The 15023-nt window shown below is 39.4% G+C and overlaps 1 pseudogene; it reads right to left on the bottom strand.

Annotated features, from left to right (window-relative positions):
- LOC116878762 overlaps nucleotides 1–8771 on the bottom strand; it is an 83419-nt pseudogene extending 74648 nt beyond the window's left edge.
- Nucleotides 8772–15023: the final 6252 nt, after the last annotated feature.

Genomic DNA, 15023 nt, shown 5'->3' with positions numbered 1-15023 from the left:
TAGGGAGATTCTGTAATAGCTTCCAGTGATCCCTCCTCCTGATATTCTGCCCTGTGTTATCCTCTCCCCTTGATTGTGGGCTGGACTTAGTGATTTGATTCTAATGATGAGATTACAGGAAAAGTAAGGAGAGAGCAGTCCCAAGATTAGCTTACTTCCCTTCCAAAGAACGTGACTTCCATCTTGTTTGCCATCTCATGCTCTTTCTGAGACTCCTTGATCTAAGGGAAGTAAGTGACCAAGTTCTGCAGAGCCCTGTGAAGAAGGCCACATGGCAGGGGACTGATGTCTCCAGCCAGAAGCCATCTCGATCATGCTAACAACCATGTGAGTGAGCTTGGAAGTGGATTCTCCCTAAGTCAGTTCTCAAAATGCCCAGAGCTCTAGCCAGCGCTATGATTGCAGCACTGTGAGAAACCCTGAGCTAGAAGGCCCAGCTAAGCTACATCCAAATCTGTGAATACATTTTTGTTGTTCTTAAGCCTCTATCTTTTGGGACAAGTTATAATGTAGCAATAGATAACAGATATGACTAGCAAAGCAGTGAGAATGAAGAGAACATTCAGGAATCTGACATTCAGGGATGTATAATCTTCTTGGATTAATTTGCTTTGAAGCCATGTTGGGGGAAAAAATCCCATCCCCAGTATTCTTTACCATTGCCTCCCCTCACACATACCTTCCATTAAAACGAACCACAAATCCATTTCTACACTTGTCATAACTTTTTGTTGGTCCATACCACATGCATGCCATTAGAAAAATCGATCTTAAAAGAATCAAATAGAGAATGGTGAGGTTCATGTACAATCTTGACTATTGAAATAATTAAAGCTGTGATTCACCCACAAGCCCAGTCCATTGGAGTAACCCAGACGAAGAAGCTGAATGGCTTGTGCTTCCTTTGTCCCCACAGCTGGTCAGCAGCTGAGTGCTTGTGCCCGGAGCGCTCTGCTCAGTCCTGGGGAAAGCAGTGGGGGTAATGGACAAAGTAGCCCACTCCAATTCAACAGTTCAGTCTCAACATGTAGAAGTATGTTTTACACAAATTCTTCTCCTTTGGGTCAAGCCTGTATGTCCAGAGGGAGGAAAATATTAGGGTTGGTAGGGTTGGTAGCAGTTGGCCTGTAGAAAAAGAAGAGTATGTTTGGAAGACACCATGAAGATTCAAAACCTGTAAATACACTCTGGGAAAAGGAAAAAAGAAAAGAGTATCTGGGTTTCTCAGTAAGTCCAACATACTCCGAAGACAGGCCATTTTCTGCCAAGTTCTGCTACCATATGCGAAAGGGTTTTGTTTTACTTTATTTAGTGGGTTTTTTTTTTTTTTAACTTTTCCGCTCACTGTCATATACCTTACCTATCTGGGGCACTATCTGGTGCATATGTGCAATACTGTGAAACCTAAATCCAGGTTTTACCACCTTGAGAAACAAACAGCAGTACCCCCAAGCATAACAACCATGGCTTCCTGCTTTCTTAAATGAACAGGAAGTTCCCCTTTCTCCAATGTTCCACTAATCTTGCTGTGCACAAAAGTCCTGGAAGTAAAAGTTGGTTCCCCTTGGAGCTGGCTCCTGGAAATCCACTCTAGAAGCCGTATGTGCTAGAAGCTAGTACAATGGACGATTAGCAATCAGATCTGGGCCCTTGTGCTGAGATCTGCACGTCATGGCCCAAAGGGCAGAGGAGACATTCTTTCTTACATACTCAGTTAAAAATGAGGAGTAAGTTCATTCTGGAGACATTTCCCAAAGATCCCAGGCATACAGAGACACCCCCTTGCTCTCACCACCACATCTTGATTCTTCTCTTTTCCTCACACACCTTACGAATCCAATCCTGTTGGCCTACCAGAAATGAGGCCAGGATAGATTTTGGTATCACATACCAAGAGAAACCAGAAGCAGGGATTCAGCCCTTAACCTTCAATATAGAAGACACTGAACACATACCTTCTCCCCCAAACTTTGTTCATTCAAACCTCATAAAAAGAAAAACAGTACTCAAAGCAAAGAATTTGGAGCCCTGATCATACACCTATAAGTCATGCCTGATTTTTGTACTGGTCTATAGAATCAAATACACATAATTGTGCAATACAGTCTCCCTACTCCATGTGTCAATGGGCATATTAAAGTAAGTCAGTATATACCTATACAACCCCAAGCCTTTGAATGAACTAAAATGTTCTGTTACCCATGGCAAAAATGGATCTTCTCCAAAGTGTGACATTAGCAGATGTTCCTGATTGGACAAGCACTTTAGGTCCTATGCTAAACACAGGGAATGTGAGCATAAATAAGTGATCATCTCTGCCTCCCAGAGTTGACCTTCTAGTAGGAGAGACAGATTAGTGATATGAGTGATAAACCTAAATATGTGCTAGATAAAAATTATATCATTGAGCAAGATAAGGAAACACTTTATAGAGGAGACGGTTAAGCTGAGTGGGAAGCTGCCAGGTCATTTCAAGCAAAAGGAACAGCCTGAGCAATGGCCTAAAAGAGCCTGATTATTAGTGATATTTATCACTCCTGCCTCATCCTGCAACACAGCTCCCTTAGCCACTTCTGCAGTCACCACAATGAAGTACTTTCTGTTCTCTGAATATGAGTAACATGTACTTTCTCACCATTGCAAGTGATGTTCTCGGAAGCATTTACTCCTTGACCTCAACTCCTAAGCCTTGGAGCTGAGTACCACCTTCTCAGCCTTCTGGTCTTGACTTGGATGTAATGAATTCTCTGATCTTCCCAGGTCTGAGTTAGGTGCCACTTCTATGTTCCCTAACTGTATTCCATTACTTCCGTACCAAAGAGCTTAACATACTCTAGTGTAAGTTCCGCAGACTTATCTATATCCCCTGTAGATTGCATGTTCTCGGAGGACATATCAAGACTCTATCTTGGTCACCATTGTGTCCCCAGCATCCAACAAAGTGTCTGCCATAGAGCTGTCAGTGCATGCCAAATGAACCAATTGTTCAAAGCTGGAGAAAGGGTAGGTGATAAGATTGAATTTATAGATAAGAATTAAAGCTCAAAAGACCACATGTGCCCTGCAGTGTATATATGTTATCCTTTATTCAAGAAGTCATGAAGTGTTATAAGGAAGAGGAGAGTGTGACAAGGCAGCAGTAAGAGGGCCTGAAATAATGGCAGGGGGCTGGAGACAAGAAGACTGATTGCAAGAGATACTGTATTTAAGAAGTTATATTTCCAGGACCTGATAATTTATTACAAGCTTAGGTAAGGGAGTGGGAGAGTAGGGATGAGTCACAAAATTGGTAAAATGAAAAGATCTATGGGGAATATCTTTATCTTTCTCTTACATAAGAAAGATGAGTAATGTAAACAATAAGATGGCCCTGGGTATTCAAGACTAAAAACATGTTTACAGCTTATTACTGCGTGTCTTGATATTGTCAGCTCAATAAGCTGCAGAGAATTTGTACGCTCATGGGTGGAGAATTCAAAATTTCAAAGGACTACTTCATAATTAAAATAGGAAAGGAATAGGTAGGACACCTTTTTATAATACAAAATTAATCATCTTTCAATTCTTTAAGAAATGGGTAGTAAGTGGAGGTTAAATCACTAAATCTTGACTTAGAAAAATGACCTATTACCTGCCTATTTTCTTATTACTCTTTGCCTTCAGATTACCAAAAACTTTACCAAAGATGAAAAACAAAAACTCTAGCACATAGTGTCTTCCAGGAGATATTTATCCAACTGGAAATACTGAAGAAACAACATTGTAATAGAGCAAGGGGAAGGATATGCTTGATAAGTGAGAGAAACCGTCAACGTCAAGGGAGGAAATGGTTCTCAGAAAACATTTTGAAGAGATAAGGGAGGGCACCAGGCAACAACAAAATGTCTTCATGTGGCTGGGGGATAGGGATTGGGAAGAAAACAGAAAAATCAAGAGTGCTGAGCGCAGAGAGAATAACTCATAAGAAAGATGAAAAAATCAGAGGGAGAAATGGAAGCAAACATGTGGTTAGAGAAAACAGTTACAAAGAAGACTCCCACCCCCCAAATTTCACTCTGAGCTAGGAAACACAGAAAGATCATGAACAGGATTAGAATTGGGTCTGAATTCCTTACCTCGGTAATGCGAGCCTCAGTGTCCTCATCTATAAAAAGGGGTTACAATTATGGTTGTGTTCGTCGGGTCAGGCCGTCATAACAAAATACCACAGACTAGGTGACTTAAACAGCAGAAGTATATTTTTTCACAGTTGGAGAGGCTGGAAGACCAAGATCAAGGTCCAGCAGGGTTCCTGGTTTGTGAACTGTGCCTTTTCACGGTGTCCTTAACATGGCAGGGAGAGGGCTCTCTGCTGTCTCTTATTATAGAGCCACTAATCCCATCAGACCAGGAGCCTACCCTTACAACCTCTTTTAACCTTAAAGACTTCTATAAAGGCCCCATCTCCAAATACAGTTGTTTTGGGAGTTAGTGTTTCAACATACGAACTTTAGGAGGACACAGTTTGGTCCATAGTAAGATTGTCATAAGAAATGTGTGAAATTATGCAAAGCGCATTGTGCCTGGCACATAAGTAAGTGCTAAATAAATGTTAGCCAGTGTTAGCTATGAAATCATCATCACCGCTGGCATCATCTCTGAAGTTACTTATACTTTTATATATATATGTGTGTGTGTGTGTGTATGTATAGGTATATATACGTGTGTGTGTGTATATGTATGTGTGTGTGTGTGTGTGTGTGTGTGTGTATATATATATATATATATATATATATAAAATTTTATTTATTTCACAGAGAGAGACATGGTGAGAGAGGAAACACAATCACAGGGAGTGGGAGAAGGAGAAGCAAGCCCAGTGTAGGGCTCAATGTGGGGCTCGATCCCAAGACTCTGGATCATGACCTGAGCCGAAGGCAGACACTTAATGACTGAGCCACCCAGGTACTCCCCCACCCCCTTTTTTTTAATATATCTTTAAAGGACTGCTACAGCTGGGAAAGACACCTGTTCCTACTGCCCCTGAAAACTGCCCAGCTGCCTAGCGCACTAAGATGTTCTCAGGCCTGTTTTATAAATATCATCCAAGACAGAAGTAGCTATAAAAGGAGTAGAGAGATGGTGAGACAGTGGAGGAGGACTAAGAAAAGGAGAGGTGGGGAGAGAGAAGACCAGGGAGGACAGGATGAGGAAAGACTGAGATCCTGTAGATTCTGTCTTCTTCAAACACAGTCACAAGTGTGTATCTAAGCTATCTAATGAAAGAAGGAACATTAGAACTACTACCTCCAGGGATGTTCACTGCAGATCTCTACTGAGAAGGAGGCAAAAATGCCATTATTTCAGTGCTAGTGTCATGCTAGTCCATTCAGAGAGACCATGGTAAGCAAGAGACTATGGTAAACAAATAAGACTAACATCTCAGGTGGTCACAAACTTAATAGAAAGATTGTTTTGACCTAAAACATCTTTGAGTTTGCAAAACATGCTGCAACTTTTACTCAAAGGGAACTGTACATGTTAGGATCAAAGAATAAGACCAGCTATGGACTTAACGTGTCCGTGGAAGCAAAAGAAACACTGTAAAAAGTGCCATGAATTTTCCATCCCATATTCTAGATTTTTAAATAAAAATATAGATAGAAAACCATTGCATTACAAAGCCAGGAAAATATAGCTTGTTTGAATCACTTAAATGATCACAAATCTTCATGATGTATTTTAAAACTATCTACCTTCTATAAGGTGTGACATCTTCTAAGTTGAAATGATGCCCCACTTGGCACTACTATAAACAGAATGACTGATATTTATTTAGTGCCTAGAATGGCAGGCACTTTACAAACACCATCACATTCATGTATTCCTAAAAAAACCTCTTGGGGTTGCTATTATTTTTACCATTTTACAAATAAGTAAACCAAAGAGTTTGCCCAAGGTTATACAACTAATAAATGAAGGTTAGAATTCAAACCATGTCTGACTGCAAATACATCTTCTCTCCTTTATACCAGACTTATCATCATCCTTAGGGTGTTGGGACATATGAGCATGACTAGGAAAAATGGACCAGGTTGGAAAAAAAAAATAAATGTTGGCATTGATTCTGAAATCAATGTATTTTTTCAATGTCATTCTTATGAGTATTTACTTACTCAGATTTTTAAAATCATCTGCAAATGCCTCAATACTGGAAAATCACTCTACTATTCTAATTCCTTGATCATATAATGGGCTTTTTAGCCTAGATTCTAGAGCAGAAGATCTGAGTTGCAATTCAGTGTTCCTCGTTCTAAAGTATGTGATTTCCAGCAAACTGCTTATCTCCTCTTAGCATCTATTCTCAAGGGAACATTATCACCTATGTCACAGGGAAATTTTAAAAATTACATAAAATAAAGTCTGCAAAAGCATAGTCAACTGCCACATTAGCACTCGGTGTTTATATTTAAAAAGTTAATGAAAACATTGCCGACATCTCTATTTCTGAATGAGAGTAAACAAGAGAGACTGTAAGGATTTTTACAAAGAACCATAATGCCTGGGAATTAGGACTCATTACCATGTAAACTCCAGACATAATCAAAGTGGTTTTCAAGCTTCATTGTTCCAATCTAGTTTATCTCCCCCACCACCCAGTTATTTTGATGGGTTTTCACAAACTATGCAGACTTCAATAACTCACTCTCTAATAATATACTCTGGATAATTGTTAGCTTCATGAAATACAATTGCCTATACTTTAAGTTATAATTAAAGGCATTACTTAAACCCTCAAATGGCCTTTGGAAATCTGAAAATGCAACTTGAATTCATAAATGCTAGGGAAGAATAGGAAATCCCAGAACCCTAAATCAGCAGACTCAAATTCATGTGAACTTAACTGAAAGAGAAGCCGCCTAATGCTTTGGTTATAACCACCAGACTTATACTGACATTAACACCAGTACTAAATGAGGAAATTGGGCACACTGAGATTGGATCTTCAAAGTTAAATATATTTACTGATGAAAAAGCCTTTATGATTCAGCCGAACAAAGGAAATGCAGTTTTAAAAACAGACCTGTTGAGTAAGGGGCAATTCTAATCATGAAGAAAGTCTAAATGTGCTTCTGTGGCATCTGACTGAATGAGAATGGTGAGTTTTGCAAATTAGGCATCTACGATCTGATTTGGTCAATTTGGGACCATTTGCCCCTTTTCTCATATTTTTGGCTGCTGTCAAAGAATGATATGATGAGCTATGCAGAAAGACCCAAGTTGCTGCCATTACTGAGAGCTTGAGCAATGTATAGTTATTTTTTGTAAGTAATAATTCACCTATGTTTTAATAACATTATCAAAAGAATTCTGCTGTATTTGATACTCCAAAATGAAGTCAAGATCATCTCACCCAAATTTCTGGTCTTTGTTTCCATCACTGCTTAAGTTTAAAAATCATATATATATATATATGCATGTATGTGTATGTGTATATAGGTATATGTATATACAAACACACACACACACACTCATATATATCATATCACATAAAACCTAAATTCTGTTCTTCCTGCCTACCTATAAAGATCGTAAAAATGTAAAACCTGGGTTTTTAAGTATAAGATTAAACTCCCCTCTCAATAATGAATGATAATATTGATTCTTCTATTAAGTACTATCTAATACACAATATTTTTAAGTTTTATGACCCAAGAATTTGCTATATTTAGGGCCATATATACACAGGTAAATAAGCCATGAATCCTTCCATCAAAGATGTCACAAAAGAAGTAAAGTTTACATGACACCTCTACTTTATGAAATGAAGATGGCCAACGGTTCATACTGTTCCCATCTTTCTTTCAAGACCTATAGTCCAAGTTTTTTCTTAGGTTATCTCTAGATACATTATTCCACTAACATTATTGACTGTCCCACTTTCTTTTCTTTCTTTTTTAAAATTAGCATCAGGGGCGCCTGGGTGGCTCAGTGGGTTAAGCCGCTGCCTTTGGCTCAGGTCATGATCTCAGGGTCCTGGGATCGAGTCCCGCATCAGGCTCTCTGCTCAGCAGGGAGCCTGCTTTCCCCTCTCTCTCTGCCTGCCTCTCTGTCTACTTGTAATCTCTCTCTGTCAAATAAATAAATAAAATCTTAAAAAAAAAAAGATTTAAAATTAGCATCAGATTAATAGAGCAGAAAGTGACCTCAGATCACTGAGTCCAAACTCCCATTTCACAGATTAAGAAAATTAAGTCTTCCCAATTCTGATAACACAGGCAGTCGAAGAAACAGGAACCCATTTCTGTTAAACCGTGTAGATATGTATGATAAAATGGAATGGAGTAAAAAAACACTTCAATACATAGCCTGGCTCAAAAGAAAGAAAGGGGGATTCCTAGAGCCAATAGGAGAAAGAAAATTCCTTTTAGCAGGAACAGTAAATTTCAAATAACACTGCCTCAGTTCCTAGAGGTTCTGTACCTCCTGATTGGTTATATCTCTGGCTGCCTCAATTCTTTTTCTGGCACTGTGGAGCTCCCAGTACTTTCCCTGACTGCCCCCAGCCCTTGGCTGAGCATAGAAGAGAGTACGAGAACCAGTGCATTCCTACCTGATACTGGACTCTTCCAACCAGCAACCCTTGGTTGAGGAGTCCCCATCAGCCTGGAGGATGTTTTCTCAGAACTGTGCTGTGGCCAAGACTCTTCCAATCCAATCCTCTCTTTGCTCTTTTCTTCTACAGGTGTCAAATCTGAATTGACTTCTAAAGGCTCTCCTGCCCGGGCCATCCTATTCCTTTCTCCTTTATCCTTAGCAAACATTTTCCAAAATAAATCCCTTATACATCTATTTCCCATCTTGGTCATCTAATTCTCCAAAAACCTGAACTGACACAGATCTGAGTACTTTAATGTGGTATGGTACATCAGTTGGGAAATTGCAAAACTCTGGACTGGAGAAACTTCCAGACATGTACACAAGGAGACATTATGCAATGATGTTTAGTACAGCATAGTTTGAGATAATAGGAAATTGGAAACAACCTAAGTGTTCAAATATATGGAAAGGGAAATTCAAGGTATATTTATTTAATGGTACAAGAGGTAGAGAATAAATCGAGCTACAGGTATCAACAGAGATGAGTCTTCCAACATAATGTTAAGTGAAGAAAAGAAGTTGTAAAAATATCCTCACAATATGGCACCATTGGTTTAAAGCTAAAAACATATAAACAGTACTCTACCTAGTTTTTGAAAATGTTAATAATTTGGGTAGCAAGAACAAACATCCACTACAAGAGTGGAAATCTCTGGGATAAAAAGGATGCAAAATAGGGTAAGGTGGGTTTCAACCCTTTTCTGTGATATTTTATTCCTTTTTTTCTTTCTTAAGGACAACAACGGTTATTGATGGATACATGGGTATTTGTTATAGTATCCTCTGTACTTTTCTATGTGTTTGAAATATTTCCAGATTTTTCAAATGAAATAAAATAAATATTTGTTGAAACCGAGGCCCAAAGAAATTGTGACATGATGAAGTTCACATATTTAGTTCATGGCAGAGCAGATATTCTTGGCTCTTGGATTGGTTCTCTGGCCACCACCAATTGTGCTGCCTCCATTGTCATGTGTCTGTCTAATAGGGAATACCATGGTTGATAAGTCTTTTGTATCCTGCACAATGTTTGGTAGCATCATAGATGCAAGAAAGCATTTAAAATCTACTAGATCGAATTGAAAAATGTAGCACTATACCTCAAATGCAAAATTATTTTATCACTGGGACTATATCAAGAAAAGTAATCTCATGCTATAGTTCTGACTGCAAAGTGTTCAGAAATGTGTGGGTCAAGCATTCAGCAGCTCTGGAGGGCCTAATTGCTGACCCAGATCTTGTCCAGAAGCACCAAAAAAGGGAGGAGGTAGTTCTTATCTAAAGAATCAGAAGTTAAGCTGCCCAGTTGGAAGACAGTTAAAGTACACCCATACCTTGTAGGTGATCTTGGAGGGCTTACAGTTTTCCTCTGTGGATTCACATTTACAAGAGCCCCACTACCTGCTATACTCAGAAATCCCTTTGTTCAGAATCTGGGAAATTCAACTAGCTCTACTCTCTCTATATTGTAATGATAAGGTAGGAAAATTCTTCTTCTGAACAGGAAATGGGGACTTTACTGACCCTTGATTCTGTGGTCCTACAGAATCCAAATGAAAACATCTAAAAAAGTAAAAATAAATTAAAAAAGAAAATATGTATTGTCTGTTCCCAAGAGCTCTCCAACAGAGGAAAGGCCCAAGAGCAACTAAAACAAAACACACTTAGGTATCTTAAAACTGAAATGTACCTGGGATAATTAATAACCACAGACAGAAAAGAACAATTAGGTTATACATTCATTAGGGTCCTTTTTATATATTTCCATTGTGAGAGGCAATTATTTTTCTGACTTTAGTAGAACCTAATGCCTTTATACTAATTTCAATAGCATGAAAATTTGAGGTGAATATGTCCTTGAGGGTAAGCTTTGTCTTTTTCATCAGTATATTTTTAAAAGCTGGCAAAGTGCTTGGCACATTATTAATGTTTGTTGATTGAATGAAAGGAGGAATAAATGAATATAAGTGAAATTAAGACATATTTCTTACTGACAGACACTAATGACTAAAAAAGGGTTCCAACAAATGAGCAGAGTTGACAATTAAAGTGTAAATAGGAATCTAATGAATGTTTTAATTGATCTTCCCTGCTTTAAAATGTAGCCAGGATTTTTTAACCTTGAGATACAATGCTCAGCAAATTAGTAGACTGCCTTTGTATGAAAATCTCTTTAATCAATCTAATAGTTTGTCTACTCAACTATAGACTTTAAGACCTCTGCCAAATTAATGTTTTGTTTTGTTATTCTTAACAAGAGTTGTCTCTTAATAATAGATTCATATATAGAAGTTGAGTTTAGCAGTTAGACTTCTGTGAAAATTGAGAGCATATGTTAAATTAAAAAACAACAGCAACAACTCTTCAAAGTTAATAAACCTAGCAGAGAAAAGAAAACTTTCATTCTTTCTTGATGATTCTACCACCAAGAATCTACCACCTTTAGTGTCTGAATCAGGTCTTAACAAGATTTTTTAAATGGCTCCTTTCTCCTTAGTTTTATAGAGGTCCCAAGACAATGGGTGCTAAACATTTCTTTTAACCATTGAAAAGTGTGATACCATCTATATAAGGCTGAGATGTGGTTAAAGAAAGAAAGAAATAGGCAAGCAAGCCTGATCAAGCCACCCATCTCTACCATGTAATGGAGGATGGAGGCTAAAGGGGAATTGAAATTTAAAAATAAGATTTGGTAAGGGAGCTGTTCATGAGTGTTGGGTCCCTCTCGTTCACCATGACAGGAAAAGTTAGGCATGATTTCCCTCATCTTGAACCCACAGAAAGTGGCTTCGATGGAACCACTTAAGAGAGTTCAAGGTGTGCCCCAGGGTTGACAGAGGACAACAGAATAGAAAAACTCTAGCAGACAAGCAACTCTACTCTGATGGAAGACAAGAAGGATTGCTACAAAGAAAGATTACAAAAGTTTTTTGTGCAGAGGAAGTGTGAAAGTTTATGTGAATGCAAGAGAATAGAGACAGCCTTAAGGTTCTCTAAATACTGCCCCAAATGACTGCCTCGAGGCACACAGTAACTCTTACAAAGGACTGTATGCTAGATTCCCAGGGACCCAGGGAGAATATCAAATAAGCAAGCATCTGCAATGATGAATTTCCCAGTACTTCAAGAGAACTGCAGGTCAGATACCCCAGTGATTTGGGGACGGAGGGTGGGCAATTTTCAAATAATGCACTCAAGTTTGCCAAGAGGAAATGTCAGCTTTAAAAAAAACCTGCCAAGTACAGAGAACACAGACATCAGCTCATTTCACCACTGATCCAATAATACCTTTCCTTTCCTCTGAACTCCTCCCTCTCTCTCAGCCCTCTCCTATGGAGTTGGAACATGCAGTAGCCTGGTGGAGAGGGAGGAGGGGGCAGGGAAGCAGGAAGTGGTGACTCTGAGATGGAGCTCCCCAGTCTGCCTTCCCCTGCAGGTCACCTCTTACGGACCTAAGCTAAGAAAGACCATAAGCCTCGACTTCCAATAACATTAACATTATTACACCGAAGTCAACATTTTAATAACTGAAATAAGATCTCTTGGGTGACTAGAACAGCACAAAGGGTTTCTCACTACCTAATACACCAAAACAGTCACTGTGTTCTTCCTGGAATTCTTCCATCAACAAAAGAGTTTGGGGGGTGGGGAGTGGACCTCAAAGTTGTCTTGTTATTCCACCCTGCCCATCCACTGTAGCGAGGTTACTCTGGCACATCAAAATTCTATTAAGTCCTGTATTCTGATCTTTATAATAAGTATTAAAGGGGAAAATGAGGACGAGCGCAGACGTCCTTGTTTCATATTGATGCGGTTGAGAGGGAAGAAGAACTGGAGACGGGTGACGAAAGAACCCCCCAGTCTCTCCAGCCCAGTCCTACTAAGGTAGCCCAGTGTTTCACCAGCACTGAGTGAGGCAGGCAAGAATCACGAGGATTCATGTTGCTGCTGGAAGTTCAATACCAGCAGAGGCTGTTTGTTCTCGCGCGGCCCACCATGGTCTCTCCTAATGCCTCATACGAACTGACCAGTTTGTGTTCTGACTGTGATGGTAATCTGCTTTCCTGGAGAGAGAGACCTGGACCCTCTGTCCCACACACCCTACCATGAGCCAGGGTCATTCTCCCGACAGACTAATCTCCTAGACTCTCTGTGCCTGCCAAACTCTATCCATCATCTGTGCTTCCTCTGCCCTGCCTCACTGACCAGATTCAAGCTCTTTATAGCAACATCCACCCCACCCACAGCCATGCTTTCCCAGCTCTGATCCCAGCCACTACCCCTTAGCCTTTGCTGCTGAAGTCCCTGGATGCCTTGCGGCTGAACCCATAGAAAGTTGGGATGGAAAGAGAACTTGAAGTGACTCATTTGCAACTATTTCTTGTCATTAAAAGTGGCACGACCATTAAAGAAGAAAGGTAGGAGGTAAAAATTGGGGCCTTAGAAAGTAGCCTTCTGTTATCATATAAGACTAGGAAAGTAGCCACAAAGTGTTCGTAATGTTCCTCAGTGGTTATCATTTCAAATCAGACTCAGACCAGGAAGATGCAGGGATAATCATGAAATATGAGGCATGGTGGTGCCGAGCACCAGTTAGTTCCAAATGTGTTCATTTATTCATTTGCAGTAACAGCCTTGAAAATCAGTGGAGTGGTCTCTAGGAAGTAAAAGAGTAAAATAATTTTCCAACTCTCATAGTCAGAGGGCTAATTCAAGTTTCAAAAGCAACACTAACTTGCTTAAAGTACCATAAAAAGAGAGAGAGAGAGTGGAAATTCCATCCTGCTTTAATCACTGTCCACTGCAAGTTTCCTTAATGATTTCCAGCTGCCTCCATTTAAAAGTTGTTGCTTTGACAGAACTTTCATACAAACTTGGAACATGCTCATGTCCAAAAGGAAAAAAAAAAAATCTTACATTGCTCTCAACTGCATTCTAACCAAAAGCAGATTTCTCTTGGATTATATAAGACTATGATGAGCTGGAAGGGGTGGGAGAAGGGAGAGGAGTCAGGCTAGGCCTCTTTTTTTTTTGCAGTTTCCACAAACCATTTCACAAGAGGCACAAAGGAAAATGTGAAACCCCAGGGAGAAAGCCCACACCCTTGGGAAAGCCAAAGAATGCTTCAACATACCACTGCGTTCTGATGTGAAGAAACGCAACTCAGAATTAAGCTAACATAAAATAATTGTCTCCAAATTCCTATCAGTTAAAATTTTATGTGTGTGTGTGTGAGTGTGTGTGTTAGTGTGTCTAAGTGTGTAGGGAGTTAGTGAAGTATTTACAGCCAAAATTGTGCTAGTCAAAGAGTCTGTAACCAACCCTACGTCATCCATTTCTTTGCTTGGGGAGGGGAGCCCAGAACAATGGAAACGATACAGCATACGATAAAAGGTTAGATGTTAACAATTGAATAGGTATTTTGTTACAAATCATGAGCTTGAGGTTTCAAGACCCTTTAAGGTCATCTTTCTTTCATACAAGTGTGTATGCTCTTTAAAAGCAAAGAACAACCGTTTCTCAGTAATCTTTTCTCCCCTGTAGTCCCTTGCACTAGCATCTGCTACTGCAGGTCTTCAATGAAGACATGTTACAATGAATATAGGAAAACTTTCAGAGATGGCTGTTAGTTAAGCTATAGGATATGTGGAAGGGGGAAATATATACAGCTTGATGATTAATGAAATAATGATTCATGAATCTATAATTTTTTTCACATATCATTAAGTTTTCCAAGTAGATAGAGTCCTATATTATTACCCATAGGGCAGGAAGGAACTTGGATAGGTCTTCAAATTACTCTCTGAAACTATCCCAGCCTACTGAAAATCTACTCTCCTTCTGAAAATGAGTCCTATAAGTTAACTGGGTAGTATTTTTTCTTGTCTACCACATCAATAAGGAAATAATCTGTCTACCCCAAGTCCTTTATTTTGCACATTGGATCCTTCGATGGTATAGGGCCTTTCATCCCATCCATTTTTAACAATATTAACAAATTCATAATAATTTTCTTTTTAAATCCAAAAGATGTGCAGAGGAGGTACAGGAAATAAAAGCTAAGTCAGTCTTGGAGTCACTTCTCTTGGAGTCATCTTCATTCATTCTGATAAATATCTTTGAGTACTTAGGGTGAAGCAGATGCTGAAAGTCCCATAGATATTCCTCATAAATCTTATTTCCATCATTTAGGGACATGTGGAGGCTTCAGAATTTCTACCTAAAAGGGCACTGGGGGTAATAATCTGGTTGGCTGGCAAGGATGCCAACTTCTATCCTGAATCAGCCGCCTGTGAATGTTGAGCACAGTTTTACTCACACTGCATCTTTTGGGGGATGGAGCAGGGTGCTTGGAGGGTTAGGTGCCCCCAAGCCATTTGGTA

Source organism: Lontra canadensis, unplaced genomic scaffold, assembly GCF_010015895.1.
Source record: "Lontra canadensis isolate GAN:19392208 unplaced genomic scaffold, GSC_riverotter_1.0 scaffold2, whole genome shotgun sequence".
Taxonomy (NCBI): Eukaryota; Metazoa; Chordata; class Mammalia; order Carnivora; family Mustelidae; genus Lontra; species Lontra canadensis.
This window is presented reverse-complemented; position numbering and strand designations above follow the sequence as displayed.